The sequence below is a fragment of the Silene latifolia genome, chromosome 5, assembly GCF_048544455.1.
Source record: "Silene latifolia isolate original U9 population chromosome 5, ASM4854445v1, whole genome shotgun sequence".
NCBI classification, from domain to species: domain Eukaryota; kingdom Viridiplantae; phylum Streptophyta; class Magnoliopsida; order Caryophyllales; family Caryophyllaceae; genus Silene; species Silene latifolia.
The window spans coordinates 22,369,945-22,379,050 of NC_133530.1; the positions used below are offsets into that span (position 1 = coordinate 22,369,945).

Here is a 9,106-nt window from a genome sequence, read left to right on the forward strand (position 1 = left end):
GAAAAGTCACGGTCAAACCACCACACATACTCCTTCCTTGACCCAACCACTGATGAACCCAACCCTCTTGTCTATGACTCCGTCCAAACTGACCCCAACCCACCACCCGTGAACCCTCATATACCCAACCCTGACCCACCTACACCACACACACCTATACCCAACCAAACTGCCTCCCCCATATCCCCTCACAACCCTCCTGATTCCTCTCCACAATCACCACCGACCCCTGCTTCCGCCACCTCCTCTCCACTACCTCCCCTGCCCTCGCACACCATGACCACCCGTGCCATGAATGGCATATTTAAACCCAAAGCCCTCACCGCCTCTTCTCCCATCTCACCCTTACCAAAATCCCCTCAACTTGTCCTTCGCGACCGTAACTGGAATGTTGCCATGCAGGCCGAGTTTACCGCATTACGGGATAATCATACTTGGGACTTGGTCCCCCGTCCTTCTAACACCTCTATTATTCGTTGTATGTGGTTGTTCCATCATAAGTTTCATGCAGATGGTTCTCTAGAGCGCTATAAGGCTCGTCTCGTGGTTAATGGTAAAACACAACAAGTCGGGATTGATTGTGATGATACTTTTAGCCCGGTGGTCAAACCCACAACCATCCGGCTGTCCTCAGTTTGGCAGTATCTAAGTCTTGGCCTATTCATCAATTGGATGTCAAAAATGCATTTCTTCATGGTGACTTAGAAGAGACGGTGTATATGCATCAACCTCCTGACTTCGTCGACTCCTCCGTACCGCATCATGTATGTAAGCTTCGCAAATCTCTTTATGGTCTAAAACAGGCACCCCGTGCATGGTATCACCGTTTTGCGACATTTATTTTATCAAAAGGTTTCAAAAGTATTGTGTGCGACTCTTCTTTATTTATCTACAAGACACCTACTGCTATGGCTTACCTTCTTCTTTACGTCGACGACATCGTCATCACTGCCTCGTCCTCTACTTTGGTTCGGTCCATTATTAAAACTCTCTCCACCGAATTTGTTATGACCGACTTAGGGACTCTTCATCATTTTTTGGGCATTTGAGTTACGCGTGATAACGATGGCCTATTTTTATCTCAACAATAATACGCCAAGGACATCATCGCTCGTGCTAATATGAGCTTGTGTAAACCGAGCACCATTCCCGTGGACCCTGGTTCGAAACTCAACAGTGCCTCGCTGGTGCACTCCAATATCTCACAATAACTCGACCCGACATATGCTATGCTGTCCAACAAGTGTGCTTATTCATGCATGGTCCACGTGCTCCCCATTTGCAATTTCTAAAGCGGATTATTCGCTACCTTCAAGGCACTCTCACTACAAAAAGAATTAAAACAGTGACGATTTTGGCGATCAAATCGATCCGCCAAAATCAATTTGGCGATCAAATCGATCGCCAACGTCGATCGCGGACCTTAGTCGCCTTTTTTAGCTATGGCGACTAAAGTCGGTCGCCAAATTTAGCGACTGACAAATCAGTCGCCAAATACCAAAAATGGCGACTGAAAAAGTAGTCGCCAATTTGGCGACTGATACAAAGGTAGTCGCCAAAATGGCGACTGAAATGCAGTCGCCAAATGCTGTTTCAGTCGCCATTTTTGGGTGACGTAGCCAATTTGACTGAGGCAATTTGGCGACTAATTACATATTTGGCGACTATAAATCAGTCGCCAATTTGGCGACTACCTTAATATCAGTCGCCAAATTGGCGGCGACTTCGTCGCCAAATCGAATGTCGATCGCCAAAGCTACTGTAAGTTTTGGTGGATTTTTTCGTTTTCATTGCTAGCCAAAAATTTACAACCTGCATACAAACCGATGTTCCACAACACCATACATCCCATTTCAACACACACAACACCATACATTTCAACCCAACACCTCCCAATTTCTCAAACTTCATTTCATATATTGAAAATGAAAGTTTTACAAGCTAAACTATTCTAAATGTTCAAGTCTAAATGTTCAAGTCTTACAAGCTTACATGCTAAAATCATCTTACTTGGAAGCCAACACCGGCTCCACTCCCCCCATGTGGACCATGCGGATCATTTGGATCGTAGTTGGATCTAGGTCCGGGGTTACAACCTTGCCACCAATCCTCAAACATTTCCATTCTTTCCTTCATTTTCCGGAATTCTTCATCACGTTTGGCAAGTTCTTCATCACGTTTGGCATCACGTTCATCACGCTCTCTTATTTGACTTTGAAGTTGACTAATAATTCCCGGTTGATACGTGTTGCTGGGAATTGTTGAAGTCGATCTCCTACGCGTTTTCTCATAGAAAGCCGGTGTTGAACTTCCGGTACCATACACATTCCCTTTCTTGAAGCCATCCACCAACTTATACCATATGTCATTATCCTGGAGTTTCGGATTGGCGGCTTTTTCTTGTTCAAATGCTTCCTACAATATTAAACAAATGGTTGTAAGTTAATATGGTAACCACCTTATATACGACATTTTAAAAGAGAGTAAATTAACAAAAATTAAGTGTTACGGAAACTTACATATAATTGCTTGTCTTTTGGCTTAGTCCAAATTCTAACCCCTTTGTGGTCAACCCCGAATGCGTGTCCAGAAACAGTTCTGGTACCGACGCAATCGGCTGTGACTTCTTCTTTCCTCTCTGAATGAAAAAAAAAAAACATACATGTTAGAAAATCAACAAAAAATGTAACATAAAATAAACATGTTGCATTGAAAACAAAAAAAAAGTGTGAAATAATAGACAAACTTACCCCCAACATACGATTCCAGAACGATCGTGAACCCGCGAAATGAGTAGGCTCGTTCACGGCGTCTTCCTTTCCTCCTCTTTTGTTGAGGGATGCTTGCTTAGACTTCTTCTGAAAAGCGGGAGTTTTGGTATGCTTTATTAAGCCTTCATACTTGTCACCTGCAATTACACATATGAAATCATAACTAATAAGTTACTGATATTATTTATAATATAAGAGAGTATATACTAATTAATACAAATAACAAAACAAGTTAATTAAATACCTTTCATGTGCTCTGGTTCCTTTGGGCGCCTAACTACCTTCCAAATCACGTCCCGATATCGTCGAGTACCGACTTCCTCGTACCTGATACGGACATTCCGTTCTTGAGACGGTGACCAAGCATATGATTGCTACAAAAAAAAAGCGACAAAATTTCATATTAGTATTTATAAAAGTATAACCTTGGTTATTAAAACAAAGAATTACGGAAAATATGTACCCGAAAGTTATTGAACCACGCATCTCTTTGTGCTTGAGAAGCTTGTGTCCACGATGTAGGAATTGGACCCACGAAATTAGTCTTCGTGCTTTTCGTGACACCTCGTATCACGCAATCGTCCATAAACCTGCATTTATTTTGAACATGTAAAATTACAAACAATTATTATTTTAAAAAAAAAAAATACAAAAAAAACAAAATAGTAGACTAATAAAGAATAAACCTTACCATAATCCCGCCGGCTCAAGAATCATCTTATGATCCGAAGTGTACCGTATCGGCACCCGTGGCTCGTCGGTAGCGTCGTCTCCTCACCGTCACCGTCACTGTCATGTCATGCATCGGGATCCTCCCGCACAAACTCCTCCTCCGGCCTCCGGACGCGTACTCTCCTCCTCCCCCGAGCCGCCTCCACGCTTCCTACCTCGACCTCGCTCCACCATCTGCAGAATACAAATAAAAATTAACACAAATAATGATAAATGAAAATTATACAGACTTCTAAATTTTAATAATTTACTCTTGAGCAATACAAAATTATACCAATTTAATCATCTTCATCTTCAAACCCCTCGTCCTCATCCTCATCCTCTTCCTCATCGTCATCATCATCATCATAATCATCTTCATCTCCAAACCCCTCGTCCTTCCTCCTTTTCTCCTCCTCCCTTCTCCTCCTCACCTCATCTTCCCCCTCCTCTCCTCCTCTTCTTCCCTTCTCTCCTCCTCCTCCTCCGCCTCATCATCCTCCCCCTAGCCTCTCTTCCACATCATAAAATTCTTCCTCTTCCATGTCTTCACCATCTTTATTCTCATGCTCATAGTTGATTTCATCGGGTGGAGACAAAAGCGTTTCATTTGAAACGTTTTCTTCTTGAAAAAAGTTGTATCAACTTGTGACCGTGCCTTCGTCTTAAAGATTGCACACCACGCATTTTGATTTCTATCATTTGTTGTGCTTGGATAAGTAGCAAAATACACTTGATGAGCCTGATGTGCAAGTATAAATGGATCATACTTAGAGTATGTTCTAGTACGATTCACTTCTACAAGCTTGTATTGTTCATGTACTCTCATTCCAAACCTACGAAATTATCCTTCCAAATAACCTTGAATAAGACAGTTTTATAAGCTCGGTCACGTCCACTATAACTAATTTCAAAGATATCTTCAACTATACCATAGTATTCGTTGTCATCAAGAGAAGAAATAGTAACCCCCCAATTGCACCTAGCCTTAGCTTTACCGTGGTTGAATGTTTGAAAATTAAACCCATTAACCGAGTATCGATTCCACGTTCTTACCATTTTTGAAGGACCAAAAGCCAAACTTCTTATCAAATCATCTTGAATATTCAACTCAATTACATGTTTCTAAAACCATGATGGAAATTGGTCCTCATGTTTGTCCCAAACATCATCCTTACTTATATTAGGATTCCTCCAATGAAATCATTAACAAACTGTGTTTCGTATGGCTCCAAGAGGTCACAATTAGATAGCACGTAAAGGTGGGCACGATTATACTCTTTATCATCCAAATATCGTGTTTGCCCCTTTGATGAACACCCTTCATCATCTTGAGTTTGAAAAAATTCGGGTAAACTTCCGTCTACTTCATCCGGTTTCTCAACATTCAAGTTTTTTGCTTTGGTTTCTATATGTTTTTCAAAGTAAAGAGAACAAAAGTTTGCAATCTCTTCCGTTAAATAAGCATTGCATATAGAACCTTCCACCCTAGCTTTATTACCAATTTTTTTCTTCAAATGATTAAGAAACCTATAAAAGTTAATGATGAGTTTTATTAATAATAAAGTTAACATATAATAAATAGATTAGTTATTATTATTAATTTTAATTTAAAAGTAGCTAGATTATCTTAATTACCTTTCAAATGGATACATCCACCTATATTGGACGGGTCCCCCAACTTTGGCTTCATATGGCAAATGAACCAGTAGATGCTCCATGGAGTTAAAAAATGCGGGAGGAAAGATCATTTCAAGCTTACACAATATCTCGTGGTATTTGCTCTTCCGCATTTCATGTCATCAACACATATTGAAGAGGCACATAAATCTCGGAAGAATTGACTAATCTCAACAACTGCATTCCAAACGTTTGTCGGTACGAGGTGTTTCAAAGCAACGGGTAATAATCGCTCCATGAATACATGACAATCATGACTTTTCAAGCCTTGCAACTTCAGCTTCTTAAGATCAACACATCGACTAAAATCTGATGCATACCCATCAGGAAACTTCAAATTTTGTAACCACTCACACAATACTTTTCTCTTAGCTTTGTCGAGAGTGAAAATGGATGTTGGCTTAGACCCGTCGTCGCGAATGTGTAATTTGGGACGATGACAAAATTTCTGCAAATCTTTTCTAGAAGCAATGCTATCACATTTTTCACCTTCTACATCCATGATCATGTCAATTAGTTGCTCAAAGAAATTCTTTTCTATGTGCATTACATCCAAATTATGTCTTATCAACATTGTCTTCCAATAAGGAAGGTCCCAAAGAATGCTTCTTTTAAACCAACCGTTTTTCTGCTTTTTCAATTCTTTAAATTCTTCCTCGGTACCATCAATAGGGGATGGTAAATCACATACCGTCTTCCATATCTCATCCCCAGGCACTCGTTTCGGAGGGGCATCAAGCACCTCTTTACCTTTTGTGAAAGCTTTCTTGTTCTTCCTATGTGGATTTCCCTCTCGTAAGAAGCATCTATGACAATCAAACCAGCTTATTTTCTTGCTATTGGGAAGCCAAAATGCTTTACTTTCCTCCATGCAACAAGGACATGCTTTTTGTCCTTGTGTAGTCCACCCAGATAGCATACCATAGGCGGGAAAATCATTTATTGTCCACAAAAAGGAAGCTTTAAGTTGAAAATTTTGTTTTTTAGACACATCATAAGTTTCCACCCCAACTTCCCACAAATACTTCAACTCCTCCACCAATGGTTGTAAATAAACATCCAAATTACGTTTCGGGCTTTTTGGTCCGGAACAATAAGTGACAAGAAGATAAATGGTCTTTTCATACATAACCAAGGTGGTAAGTTGTATGGTGTGACCATAACGGGCCAACAAGAATACTTCCTCCCAAAATTACCGAAAGGATCAAATCCATCCGTACACAAGCCAAGTCGTACATTGCGGGTTCCTTGGCAAAATCGGGATACATCTGATCAAATCGTTTCCATTCTTCCCCATCACTAGGATGACTCATCTTCCCCAGAGCACGTGGGTTTTCTTTGTGCCATCTCATTTGTTCGGCAATGTTTTTGGTGGCATAGATTCTTTGAAGTCTTGGTGCGAGAGGAAAGTAAAACAATTGGTTACATGCTATTGGTTTCTTACTCTTTTTGGCCCTCTTACTACCGTTGCCTTTTTCAACACCAAAACCGTATCTCCTTCACTTGTCTCATATCTATCCGCCCCACAACCTTTACATTTGTCAAGCAAAGCATCATCTTTCCAAAATAGCATACATCCTTCAGACATGCATCAATCTTTTCATGCGGAATCAAGACCTTTAACTAATTTTTTGGTAGTATAGAAACTTCGGGTCATGATATTATCATCGGGGAAAGATTCCTCAAGGAACGAGGCAATGCCATCAACAGCAACAAATGACATATTAAACTCACATTTCAAGGTAATTAGCCTAGAAGCAGCTTGTAACAATGTCATTCTGCTTCCTTCATACAAGGGTTTTTCTGAGGCTTTTAACATGTCAAGAAAGGCTTTTGCTTGTGGGTGTGGCGGTTGTTCTTCAAAAATAGTTGCATGGTCATCACTATTAAAAATAGTGGAATCCATAGCATCAACAACCATCTCTCTATATGGGTTCTCATCATTTTGTATTTGTTGGGTGTGAGTTTGTTCATGAATTGGAGAATATGCTTCTCCATGTGAAATCCAATTGTAATAATTTGGCTTAAACCCGTTTATAATGAGATGTTCTTCTACTACAATGTCAAGCTGGTATTTCAGGTTTTTGCATTTGGCACAAGGGCACCTAAGTTTTTTGTCTACCAAGTCATATTCATCTTGTTGTTTAGCAAATTCAATAAACTCGCTAACACCCTTTATAAATCTAGCGGTAGGACGTCTTTTCTTATTGGAATGGTCTAATCTTCCTTCATACATCCATGAACGTTCCAATCTCTTCATTTTAATCTAAAGAAGACCCCAAAGAAATTTAAACATTTTTAAAAAATAACAATAATATTAAATACAAAATTTAAACATTATACTCCACATTATACAATAAACATATGAAAACAATATATAAATATTGTCAATAAGTAATTCATCTTCGAATGGGGTCCTTATCACTCCAACCTAAACTCACAATGATATGCGTTTCAAGTCACTAGCAAACACACTTGTAATTTATTAATGAGGAAAAAATTCGGCAATTCCCTTGATTCTCAAATACACATATACATGTATTCGGAGAACATTAAAGGGATCGCCACCAAACTCATTCCTCATTAATAAATCACAAGTACGTGTTTACTACCTAAATGACTTGAAACGCATAAAAGACAAATCCCAAAATGGGGACTATTCAAGAATTACTCCTAATGAGTAATTCTTGAACTGGTACTAAGTCAACATCAAATCAAACAACAACACAATCAAGTACTAAATTAATTAAGTCAATCAATAGCCCAATTCAACCACATAGTAAAGGCTTCTATCCTAAAGTCCGTAACATAATTTGAACTAAAATTAGTAAATTTAAAAAGTAACTGGTAAGAAGAGGTTACCTAATCAAGTAAAAGCAAAAATGAAAAGAAAACAAGAAGCAGCGACTACACAGACGTGCGGTGGTGCCTAGCAACAAATGGGACAACCCCTGAAAAGAGAAACGAAAAACAAAAATAACAAGGTTATTCTACCTCAATTCATCAATAACATGAATTATCAAACTAAATTTATCAAAATCAAGTCCTAAAGAAGGTTCTACTTAGCTAATAGATAATTTCTCTTAATCCAAAAGACGGTTCCACTTAGCTAATTCCATTAATGCAAAGGACGGTTTCACTTAGCTTAACATTAATAATAATAAGGCGGTTTAATTAGTAATAATAATAATAATAATAATAATAATAATAACAATAATAATAATAATACTAATACTAATAATAATACTAATACTAATAATAATAACAATAATAATAATAATACTAATACTAATAATAATACTAATACTAATACTAAACCCTTCCCCCACCGCCACCACCCACGGCCACCCTTCCCCCACCGCCACCCTTCCCCCACCGCCACCCTTCCCCCACGGCCGACCAAACCCCCACCCATAACCCTAAACCTAAACACAAACCCCTTAATCATTCCCTTTTAATTCAAACACAAATTAAACTAAATCTAACTACAAATTAATCTAACATACTAACTACAAATAAATCTAACAAACTAACCACAAATTAATCAAACTAACTACAAATTAATCTAACAAATTAAACAAATTAAACTGAAATTAAACAAAAAAAACTAACCTAATTAAAGAGAGTGATGGAGGCAATGAGAACGGTGGTCACGGTGGTGGAAGTGGTGGAAGTGGTGGTGTGGTTGTGTGGTTGTTGTCGTCGCCTTTAAGCCCGCCGCTTCCTCTCTCTTTTTTTTTTTTTTTTTTTTTGTTTCGAAAGAGTAAAGCGGAGAGAGAGGACTCGACTGTTTTCTATAAAAAAATTGGCGATCAAAGAGCCATTTGGCGACATTTCGATCGCCAAATTTGGCGATCGCACATATATCCGTCGCCAAATTTTAATATTCGGTCGCCAAATTGATTCCCTTTTTAAAAATTGACAGCCTGGTTTCTACTTACAAA

At 38.9% G+C, this 9,106-nt stretch overlaps 1 long non-coding RNA gene across 1 annotated transcript; it reads right to left on the bottom strand.

Moving 5' to 3' along the window:
• Positions 1 to 2,581: 2,581 nt before the first annotated feature.
• Positions 2,582 to 3,142, bottom strand: LOC141655991 (uncharacterized). The gene is made up of 3 exons (XR_012548276.1): positions 3,016 to 3,142; positions 2,751 to 2,908; positions 2,582 to 2,638 (listed from the first exon to the last, which is right to left on the bottom strand). It is a non-coding gene; the product is annotated as an uncharacterized LOC141655991 (long non-coding RNA).
• Positions 3,143 to 9,106: the final 5,964 nt, after the last annotated feature.